Source organism: Pipistrellus hanaki (assembly GCF_964339955.1).
Source record: "Pipistrellus hanaki genome assembly, chromosome: 2".
NCBI lineage: Eukaryota > Metazoa > Chordata > Mammalia > Chiroptera > Vespertilionidae > Pipistrellus > Pipistrellus hanaki.
Genome location: NC_140504.1, coordinates 40,809,641 through 40,821,683, shown reverse-complemented (window position 1 = coordinate 40,821,683; position 12,043 = coordinate 40,809,641). Strand labels below are relative to the sequence as shown.

At 42.3% G+C, this 12,043-nt stretch overlaps 1 protein-coding gene across 2 annotated transcripts in view; it reads left to right on the top strand.

Moving 5' to 3' along the window:
• LOC311616480 (uncharacterized protein) overlaps window positions 1-12,043 on the top strand; it is a 360,599-nt gene that overhangs the window by 113,376 nt on the left and 235,180 nt on the right. Inside the window, exon 3 of one of the 2 annotated variants that reach the window (XM_084871843.1) lies at window positions 11,321-11,339. The exons of the other annotated variant lie outside the window; for it this stretch is intronic. The gene's annotated coding sequence lies outside the window, so the exon portion shown is untranslated. Of the gene's footprint in view, window positions 1-11,320; window positions 11,340-12,043 lie in introns of those variants that run through there. 2 annotated transcript variants of the gene reach the window in all.

Sequence of the window (12,043 nt, the reverse complement as noted above, 5' to 3'; positions counted from 1 at the left end):
GTTCTGGAATGTGATTGTGTTTGCTTAATGTAACCTGAATTTCCTCAGATGTACCAGCCATTAGCAGTGACTATTCATGCTTTACTGGCTGCTACCTAAGAGTGTAAGCTAGGCTCTGGAACCTATAGAGAGCCCCTTAACGGTTTGTCATACTCCCTGGGGACACCCAGCAGGCACCCCACACAGCCGGATTCCACAGGTACAGCTTCTGCACCTCAGTTTCTCTTGGTTCCTCTCCTGCTCTGGAGCTGCCTCTGTGGACATCCTGTCAGTGTTTAAAAGCACCTCCGCTGCCTGCACCTATGTCACTCACTGTCCCTTGGGTGCCAACCAGCCCTGCATAAGAATAGCTCCTGGAGCTCCTTTCTCCCTAGGGCCAGGCACCAAACTCCTGGACCAGAGAGGGAATAAATGTCCATCTGTCCTCCTCATCACTTCTGGTCTTGAATCGGGGCTTTCAGCACAAACCTTCCTTCTCACTCAGCCAAAACCAAAAGGCCTTGGGCAAGTTAATGTCACAAAAATGGGCTCTTTCAGGGACTGTCCACAAGTTAAGCAGGCTTACTTAGAGAAATGTGGGTCTCATTTTGGGCTAAAGGTGGTATGTGTGCTATAATAATACCTATTATGATTCACCATTTTTTATTATTGCAAGTAGCAACATCTGTAGTTCTTGGGTTTAGTTGGTGAGGCGCTGACTGTGGACTCACCATATCTCATAACCAGATTTGACCCAGAAAGCAAGCCTTCTGGATACTTCTGAAGAGAATCCAAATCCAGCCAGATGAAATCTGACTGAAATGATGATGGAGAAGGACATGTGTACTGAAAGCTCACCACAGGGATTTTAACTGAAATGGAGAGGCAGTGGGGTAATAACTCCAAAGAACCACAGTTACCAGGATAGTTTTGCATAAGCCATGGTATCTCAAACCTCAGGTCGCATCATTTGGGTGTCATGAAATCAGTTTTGTGGGTTGGGTCTTTTTAGATGAAGTAAAATAGAATAGAAATATTAGAGTAAAATACACATAATAAGGCTAAGTATTTTTTTAATGATAGTTATGTTTCTATTATATCATATATAGAGATTGAACCATAGAAATGAGCAGGTCAAAATAGTCAAGTGTAAGTTTTTATATGGTTCACCTTAACAGGATATATGTGTATTTGGTCATAATATAAAAATTTATTACTGCAAATCACACACACACCAAAAAAAAACAAACAAAAAAAAACTATAATATAAAAGACTATTGGAATCAGAGTCAGAAAATGTGCATTTAGATTCCAGAAGAGCTCTTGACTAGCTGTGACCTCTTTCAGCCTAATTTCCTTTCTCTCTACAATGGGATGATCAGCAAGTTGATGAGATTGATGTCGAGAATTATAAGAGAGAATGCACGTGCTGGCACATAGTAGGAACCAGCTTAGTATCAGTTAAATCTCAGAAGAGTAGATACCAAGTTCATGTTGTTCTGGACTCATTAGCTACAGATGTTCCCAGCGCAGAGCAGCTAAAACAAAATGTGAAAGTCCAAGAGCAGGGCGGCCACAGGCATAACTGAATGCAGGGACTCAAATGATGTCACCCAATCTCTCTGTCCCTCTGCCCCGTGGCTCTAGCTGCCTTTAAGGACAGGGTTCTCTTAGCAAAAGGGGAGGAGAGCATTCTTGCCCACAGTCCTGGTCTATATCATCCCACTAATGACCTGATAGGTGCTCGTAGGGGAAGACTGGCTCAGATTGGTACATACATGTGCTTTCTCATGAGCATATCCCAGTAATGGGGAGATGGCATAAACTTTTGGGGGGACTTACCCTTCCCTATGGCCAGAGGGTGGGAATTTCAACTGGTGGTTCCAGCAGAAACATGAAAGGACAGCAGGGGTGGAGGGCAGAGTGCAGGAAGAGAAGGTTGTTGTCTCCAGAAGCAGGAGAAGGAGAGGAACCCTGGGCAGAGATGTCTGCCACGAGTGGAGTAAGAGAATCCGAGGCACCTGCATGGAGCACCTGAAGCAATATATCTCATTACAGATGTCCAAAGTGTCCATCCATAAAACATAGAGCAGGGATGGTGAGCAGAGTGAAAAAGCTTATCCTTAGGGCAGCCCACATGCTCCACGATGTCTCTCTGAAAGATAGAAGCCATTCATGGGGGATATAGCCATTTCCAAAATGTCGGAGCAGAGATGGGAATCAAGATTTAGGGCTGCCCGGAAAAGTACAATGCTTTCAAGAGTAGCATCAGACAAAGGAGCAAGTGAGAAAACCGAACAGAGAAACAGATACAGTAGAACCGGGTCCGAGAGAGAAAATAGAGGATGCATTTCTGATTATAAAACTGGCCCCAGGAAAAATACAGTAAGCCACTCACACTATTCAGAAACATTGCTTGGTGAAAAGCAGAGCATCTGACACATTCATAATTTGCTTTCTGTTTTATTTCCCAGGGAGTAAAGAAAGTAGAAGACCAACTTTTCTAGAGCAAATTCCAACCAATAAGGAAGCTGTGGTGGTAGTAATGTGAAGGGAAGTGGACAGGTTGTGAAGAAACTTGGGGGGGAAACTTTCAAGTAGTTTTGCAATTAGTCCGTGATAATGGGCAGGAGGCAGCTGGACATAGTCAAGCTATGGGATGTCAGAGCCTTCACAACAAACCCCTCTGATTTTATGGTTGGAGAGGATAGACAAGCTCTCAAATACATGGTACTGATGGTCTAAGTACAAAAAATCCTAACAAAGAGAAAAGATGTTGTTTTCTCAGGAAAACAGAAATGGTGGAAAATTCACATAAAATAGACTGGTTTTCTGTTTACAGTGGAACCAGATTTTTAAAAAATCATATTTATCTTCTTGTGAGTTCTTCAAGTTGTGCGCTCTCTCTCTCTCTCTCTCTCTCTCTCTCTCTCTCTCTCTCTCTCTCTCTCTCTCTCTCTCTCTCTCTCTCAACACATACTAGTTCTCCAACAACTGGATTTCCCTATTCTTGAACTTCCTCTTTTTCTACTATTGAAGGAAACTTGGGCACTCACTGGTTTTGTCTTCATCTTAGGGTTACCATTTTGGAGCACATTTACACCTAAAAATATGTATTTATCTGAAAATCAAATTTAAGTAGGCATCCTGATTTGTTTTGTGAGTTTGGAGGGGTGGAGTAGGGGGCTGTGCTAAATCTGCAACCCTTCCCCACTCACCCCTCTCTGCAATGGAAAGGGCAGTTAGTAGGTGGGGCAAAGGGCAGATAACTACTTCCAGTTGTGCACAGTCCACAGATGCCAAGAAGGGGGCACCACCCTGTGCCTCGTCACGCCATGGCAGTTCCTTCCCACTCTCCCTACTGGAGAGGACGTTGCCCGCCATGCTCTTTAGCTGCACCTCTCCCAGTAGAATGATTTATTTTCTTGTTCACAAACAAACACTGAGGAGGCAGTACTTTTGCTCAGCTCACAAAGCAGTGGGGAGTGGCTTTCGTATCCCACCTTGGAGCTTTCTTCTCTGACGGAGCTACTGTCCCCTTCTTTTTAGGCTTGTCTTATAGCCCTTCAAATGGTTATTGTACCTCCCTTTGAACACACTCCAATTTGCTATGTTTTTTTCTGAAATGAACTGCTCTCTATGGGACCTAGTGTTCTAGGCAGGACTCTTGCGGGGGGGGGGGGGGGGGGGCCCTCCAACTCTACACAGGCAGGTCTGTTGTTGACAGTGATGGGGACCTTCCTAGAAGACAAACTACCTTCCTGGCCTTTGGTTTTAGGTTTCCTCACTCTTCCAACTCCCTCTTTCATCAACTTTATCTACAGAATGGAATTATTTTCTTTAAATTACCTCTATTACCTCCTTCCCACAATCAAATATCCTTTGATTTAAGTTGATGGATAGGACCATTTTCTGGGTATCTGTGAAATTCACATATACAATATCCATATTTGCATAAACGGTTTTCTGTTTCCTTCTTAAAACAAGTTTTTCTTATTCAGACCTAAATAAGAAAGAATTGATCCCATGAAAAACAAATCAAGGAGATTTTATTATATATCACTTTAATGAAATTGAGAAAGTCATTTACTCTTAGGAAAGCGTTTTATGTGTCTAGAGGAAATGCTTTGATGATGATAACTAAAGTTAGTGGAAGTGAGAAGACGGATTGTCTTTCTTTCTTTCTTTCTTTCTTTCTTTCTTTCTTTCTCTCTCTCTCTTTCTCTCTTTCTCTCTCTCTTTCTTTCTTTCTTTCTTTCTTTCTTTCTTTCTTTCTTTCTTTCTTTCTTTTTTTTTTCTTGCCTATTCAAGTACCAAATGATTGTCACTAAATTTCTTTCTACAGAAGGAAGGTGGCCCAGGTGTTCAGAGACTCTGATTTTCTGAGTCCCAGGGTGGATGTGAGTTTGTGAAGCTAGCAGCTCCTATAGTAATTACAAAATAGGACCAGGATGGGGTGGTATCTAGGAAGAAGGACCGGGAAAAAAAAAAAAAAAAAAGTCCTACTGGTGCTCCAGCCACATAGGGGCTTACTTTAAATCAGAATGGTTAAGGGTGGTATTTATTAAAGTTGTTTGTTTTAGGATATGTGATGTAAAATCTTCCTTCTCTCTTTCCTGTGAAATCTTCAGTAAAAGTCAACATTGCCCATTGCTCATTGTCGCTTTGGAATGAACTAATTTTTCTTAGAGAACTGAAATATATCATGTTCTTCTGAAAGTGGACTGTACAGGGAACAAGGAAAACAAGATGAAGTTGGAACACTAAGCCAACTCTGTGTTACACCTTAAATCAGTATTAACATTAGATTGAAGAATATTACACAGCCACTAAAAATGATATTTATGGATGATTTTTGATGATGTGATAAATGGTTTATGCTAAATGTTACATTTAGAAAGCATGGTTTAAATTGTGTATATTCTATTATCTCAATTACATAAAAACTATGGAGAAATGACTAGAAGAAAATTTACCAGAATGTTAATTGTGATCATCCATAGGTGGTGGCATCATGGTGACTTTTTCTAAAACTTTATTCTTTTATGTACTTTTCAAGCTCCATACAATGAACTTGTACTACTATTAACAACCAGTACAATAGAAAGAAAATCAGACTTCCCAAAAATTCTAGTTGATCTATAGAAATTTTTGGTCCTCCACCCAGATATGTCTCTAACAAACTTTGGGAAACCATGCTGGGATTCCAGTAGCTGGGATAGAAGAAGTGAGACCTGGTGGGATGAATGTCAAAGGACTCTAATTCTGCTTCTGCCACTGCTGCTACTTGTCCTGCGGTGCAGATGGTCAGCTAACAGAATACAGGACAGAGAGGATGCTGTCCTTGGAAACCAGGGTCATCTGCTGATGCTCCCACAGGGCCCAAAGCAGTGGTTGGAAACCCTAATGGATTGTGATTACAGGTAATCAGTTAACTTAGGTAAGGAGCATGGACAGTGCTTATTAGTATTGGAGGTGACTCTTTGAGGGAGACTAGCAAGAGAGTGTTCCAGCCAAGTGCTAAACTAAGAGACCCTGGGGGAGAGCATGAGGCAAGGGACTAAGACTAAAACTCAATTGTATATCTAGGGATTATATTGGAAGATAAGAGAAGGTTGTGATTTGAAGGTTTTGTAGATGTTCAGGGCTAATTTATTTTCATTCATTCATTTCATTCATTCATTTATCCATTCAATCATTCACATATCCATCTATTCCTTCATTCATCCAGTAAACATTTATTGAGTCTTCATGCTAGGCACTGGAGGCACAAAGCAAATAAGACATTATCTATAGTTTGTCAGATCCATGCCAGGTCATTTCGTCTTGGTGGTGTTGAGGTCATGAACACACTTAGGATTTTTATGGTTTTGACCAATCTGTGTATAAAATACATCAATGACTCCAGTTTAGTGGAGCCAGGAAAGGGTTTACACCCATAAATCCTCCCTAGGATCAATCACACCTTATCCCACTGCTCCCTGTCACACACAATCAGAGAAAGCAAGCCTGGGGAAATGTCTAGGGTCACAGAAGATTATCTCAACCTGACTGTCACTTGCTTATCACCAGGGATTTGCCCAAGATTGTGCCCAGGGAGCAGGATTTAATGAAAACAGTAAGTGTACACGGAGCTTTAAAGGTGATAAACTGACTTTAAGTCCATTATATTTTGTAGTTTTAACATGATGGCAGTAAGCTAGTCAGGAGTTACCATTCGCATTTCACAGATGAGAAGTCAGGCTTGGAGAGTCCTCCACTTACCACAAGTAAGCAATGAACTAGATCTCCAATTCAGGTCTTCTCTGTGCTCCCAAGTTCACGGCTTTTTTATTGCAACTCATCCAGGTGCTGCAGATGACCCCATCACTCCGAGGGAAACTGCAGACCTGTGGCACACTCAGAATGCTGAAGATGTTAGGGGCAGAATAAGACTGCATGTATTCATTTTCTATAGCTGTTGTAACAAATTACCACAAACTTAGTGCCTTAAAAAAAAACAGGAAGTTATTCTCTCACAGTTTTGGAGGCCAGAAGTCCAAAATCAGTACAACTGGGCAGAAATCAATGTGTCCTAGGGCTGCATTCCCTCTGTAGGTTTTAGCGGAGACTCTGTTGCCCTTTTCCAGCTTCTGGCGGCTGCTGGCATACCTTAGCTGTGGTTATATCAGTCACTCCAATCTTCAAAGCCAGAGTCTTCAAATGGTCTTCTCCTCTGTCCGTGTCAGATCTCTCCCTGCCTCCCACTTATAAGGTACATGTGGCTGTATTTAGGGCCCACCTGGGTCATCCAAGATAATTGCTTCATCTCAAAATCTTTAATTTATTCACACCCACAAAGCTCATTTGGATTTGGACCTGATATCTTTAGAGATATTATTCAGTCTTCTACCTTGCACAAGGGGTTGCACATTAGTGACCTCTTCTGCCTAAACTACTCCATGAAAGCTGAGTCTACTTGGGGAAAGGGAATTATGGTAGGGAAACAAAACGAATTTTGGGAAAACTATGTGGATGAGGGTAGGACTATGAAGATAGCCTTCCTTGAGTAGCAGTTTGTTTATGGATTCTCTTAAATTGGCTGCCACTTTCCATGGTCCTGCAGAGCTGGCTCTTAGCATCCTCTCTCTCCTACTAAATTCAGGAAAGATAGACTGGCCCTGAAATCCTGAGAAGTCAGAGCTGGAAAGATCACCCAGGCTGATTCCCACTCCCCTCCTTCACTGAGGGAGACCTGAGGCCTAAGTGAAACCAGGTCTGCTGAATCCCTTTCCCCAGACACCATTGTTTCCAATGCTTGAGGCTATATTGTTAAGGAGCCAGCACAGTTTCCCCCAAAGAGGGATCTGGGGGAGATAACCAAGATTGACTGAATATGTGGTGTCACCTTTTCATACCCTTTTTGAGACAGGCTATTGTTCTTCCTGCTCATCCTGCCTGAGTATCTCAGCCATCTCCTTTTCACTCTCCAGGTCTTTTCTCCTCATTGGATTACATCTCTGCCTCCACTCTCACCCTTTCTCATTCCTTAGCCCTAGGTTCTCACAGCTCTGGCAAGACTTCCTCCTTTTCCCCTTTGCCTCCCTCCTCCCCCTGCTATCCCTCCCTTCCCAGCCTACTCTATTCTGGCAACCTTGGCAGTAGGCTCTTTGTCAATTTCAAGACCAACATGATGAAATAGTGGTGTAGTGCCCCTATGTTCATAGCAGCACATCTACAATAGCTAGAATTTGGAAACAGTCTAGGTGCCCGTCAGTAGATGATTGGATCAAAAAACTATGGTACATCTACACAATGGAATACTATGCTGCCATAAAAAAGAAGGAATTCTCATCATTTGCAGCAACCTGGATGGAATTGGAGAACATCATGCTGAGTGAAATAAGCCAGTCAATGAAAGAGAAGCACCACATGACCTCACTCATTTATGGATAATAAAGAACATTATAAACTGATGAACCAAAAGATAGATATAGAGACAGTTAAAGCAACAAGCAGACTGTCAAATTACAGCGGTGAGGGTAGGGATAACCGAAGAACTTGTATGCATGCATATAAGTACAACCAATGGACACAAAACTCTGGGGAGGGAGGGTATGTATGGGGGGGATGGTAAGATATGTACAAAGATAATAATTTAATAAAAAAAGAAAAAAAAAGAAAAAGAAATAGTGGTGTAGTGGCTTTTGGAGGCAAAGAATTTGTGTGTGTGTGTGTGTGTGTGTGTGTGTGTGTGTGTGTGTATGTGTATGAGAGTGTGTGTCAAGTTTAAGGCCTCTGAAAATGAGAGAGATAATGAGGAAGGAAGTGGAGATATGAGGGAGAGCTTTACCTTAGCTTCTCTGTTTATGGGGTTTTACTTGCATGAATTTTTCCTGTCACCAGAATGATGAGTGGATACCTGGGTATCATCTACTTACATAATTGCTCATTTGAAGCTGGTATGCATGAGCAAAATAGAGCCCCATAGTTAGAACGTCCATTACTTGGGTAGTCAGACTGATGGTTGTAATTATACCAATGCTTCAGTATAACTTATAAGCCATGTTACCTTTGAACTTATGTTTCTTCATCTTTTGAAAATCACAGGGATAATAATATCTACTTCACAGGGCTGTTGTGAAGCATAAATGAGAATGGCCATGGAATCCACTAGTACAGAAATTAGTGCCAGCTGACAGTCAATAAATATTTGTGGAACGTATATCTGGGTCACTTTCCCTGTGAAGACTTTTCAGGGGAGCTGAAACCTCTTTCCGTAGTGTGCCCTTTATGCCCTATTTATGCCTTGTCTTGAAACCTATAATACTTTATTGTTCTACTGGGCCCCCATTGACCCCATCCTTCACCCCTCTCTCTGGCTCTAAGCAGCTCCAGGGCAAAGACACACCTTACTCATCTTCATAATCCCAGAGCCTCATACAGCGACTGGCTCATGGGAGATGCCCTGTCATTATTGGTTGAACTGGTTTGAAATGGTGAGGATTTCTGAACATAAGTCTTTCAGGACAGGACTGCTTTAGATTTATTGTGCCAGTAGCTGCCTCCTTGGATTTATTAAGATCGATGGCAAAAACCCGTTGAAAGGCATCTGGCTCTAGTAGCCCCAGGAGATTCTGTGGGCTCTGGTCCACCCCAGGCAGACGGGCCTTATTTAGAGAGATCAAATTGTGTACTCTGCTGGCAGTGCCCAACTTGTTTCCCTCCAAAGCTGGCACAGTTTGCCATTCAGTGCCATCATATCATTAAAATGGTCAAGACTAAAGTGAGAGCCATGCACCTCTCCAATATTTCCAAGGGGGCTGCCTCATTGGGCCATTTTCCTTGGGCAGAGTCTTCTCTGGCTACAAACAGTCTTTAAAAGCGTTTAGGATTATTTCTGCCTAGATGTGATGGATGGGAATGTAGCCCAAGGGGTAACATCTAGATAGGAAGAGTCCTAGATGCCTTGGAGGTGCCAAAGGCCATTCCAAAATGCCTGGGATATTTTCAGAATGGTATACCACCAATACTGTAACTCAGGAAACAAGATACTGCGTGCCGAATCTGAGGGTAATGGGAGGCCCCACAGAAGAAGGTGCTGCAAAAATGTAGTGGGGAGTTTCTGAAATTGGTCACTGAAGGAAGTAGAAAATGGGCCAAATTGTTACTAATAATTAAAACTAATTTCCATGTATTGGAACTGCTAATGTGCCAGTTATATATGTTATCTTTCGAATCATCATGACAACCTAGGTAGTAGGCTTACCCAAAAAGAAACTGAAGCTCAATTTGATTTGATTAAGTAACTTGATTAAGTGACTTGATTAAGTTCACTTAATGTGCAAGAAACAGAAGTGGGTTGAGACCCAGGCTGTGAGCCCCAGTCTTCTGCTCCTACCGCATTTCACAACCTATGTGTGAATGGAAGGTATGTATTGTGCTGACTCCTAAATATTGTATTCAGCTTGAGCTATAGAGGCATGAACCCAGCTGATTTGAGGGGTCACGCTAGGTGAAGAGGCATGTTCCATTGCAATTCTTCTTAAAAAAAAATAATCCTCTTGTCCCCCTTATGGCCTATTTCTGCTTATTGTATCAGTACTTATGTCATTGCCTACTTATGTCATTCCTTCTCAGTCATTATTCAGTAACAGTATTCATTGTAGCTATTGTGACCTCAAGTAAGTCCTCCTCTTAGAGTTGGGAAATGTGGGCTTTCCTGAGTCAATCACTATAAAAAGAGGCAGGACCTGACACAGAAAACTAAAGAGGGGAGAGTTAGATTCTCTGTTTCTCTTGAGTCTTTCCTCACTGCAGAATTGGAGGTCAGAGGCTATGGATTTCTAAGGCATGACTTTCAGATACTAGATGGCACCCAGCATATAAAGACTGAATGAAACCCAAAGCCACACTCTGAAGGCGACCAACCCATGTCTTGAAAACCAGATTATCTAATTGTAAATTACTCCCTATGCTTATTTTCCAGCTACTATCTCTGAATATTGGGTGAAGAATTATTTAAATATCTGAGCCTGCCCTTTCCTCTATAGGGGAACTTTTAAGAAAAAGGTTGTTGTTAGGGCATTTAAAAGGAGTAGCACCCTCGGAGGTCACCATGGAAGGTGAATCTTTAGAAATAAGAATATTCTGCATTGTTTTCTGGCTGTCACATGGAATGTCTTCATCCCCAGCCAATCTGTACAGTATGTATCCTTTAACTTCCTTTGAGCTGCATGTAACAGAACATGTTGAATCTAATTGACTTAAGTAATAAGGAAATGTATTATTTGACATAACAGGAGGCTGGGGAAGAGCAGAGCCCAGGCATGATGCAATCTGAGAACCATGATGGCATCTAACACACAGACCCCTTCTGCCATTCCACTCAATGGCCCTCAAAGTTAGCTTCTACCCAAAGCTGGTTTCCCTGGTGGTTTTAAGGTGGCTGCTGATGGCAATCAGAGCTGCACGAGTCTTGTGCATATCAAGAAGTCTTATGCTTCCTCAAGCACGGACTGTAATTCCTTAGCTTGAATGAAACACATTCCCCATCCCCACACCTGCATCAGTGAGATGCCAGTGGCATGCCATAGCTGGTAATGGGTGGGTGCCTGAATTAAATCAGGATTCAGAATCTGATGCAGAGAGCCTTGGTATAATTTTATCAAGGAAAGTGTCAATTTCCTTAAAACTGGCCTTTGCTTGTTTTGTTTTGTTTCTGTTTAATCCTCACCCAAGGATATTTTGTCCATTGATTTTTAGACAGAGTGGAAGGGAGAGGGAGAGACAGAGAAACATCGATGTAAGAGAGACATATTAATTGGTTGCCTCCTGCACGGGGATTGAGCCTGCAACCAAGGTACGTGCCCTTGACCAGAATCAAACCTTCAGTCTGTGGGCCAATGTTCTATCCACTGAGCCAAACCAGCTAAGGTTGGCCTTTGCTTTTGTGGTTGCCTAGAATTGGGAGTCCCCTCCTTGCATTTAGTCTGGGATACAGTTAGGGTGGCAGAGACCCTCTTGCTGGGTACACACAGTGCCTAAGCCTTGTGTCTGGTGATGACTTTTTTTATGGCTGATCTCTAAGTCAGTATCAGAATTTCAAGGGGCTGTAACTACCAAGTGACCCTGTCCTCATGGAAATAAGCCCTCACTCCATTCACTAAATTTTAATTTTCGGAGCCCTCACAAGAACCAGGCATCAAGAAGAAAAGTGCTCACATGCTCTGCCATTTTTTTTTGCCCTGAAGATTATTACTCCTGTTATGTGAGAAAGTAAAGGATCATATTAAAGGCAGACATTTTAGTGAATCTGTGATTTGGGTGGTACTGCTGGGAGCATGGGAGATTATGGATGGAGGAATGTATGCAGTATAAACTACACATGCTTTTGTGGGGCAGGGGTACTGTGGAGGGTAGTAAATGGCAGGAGTCATTGTGAGTCAAGGCTACACTAAGCCAGCCTTGAAAACAGCTACTCGCCAAGGGAAGGCAATATGTCACACTAGTTAGCATAGATAACACACAGTGGGGGTTTCCTTCACCAGGTATCACATATATCACTTTTGACAGGCAAGAGAGC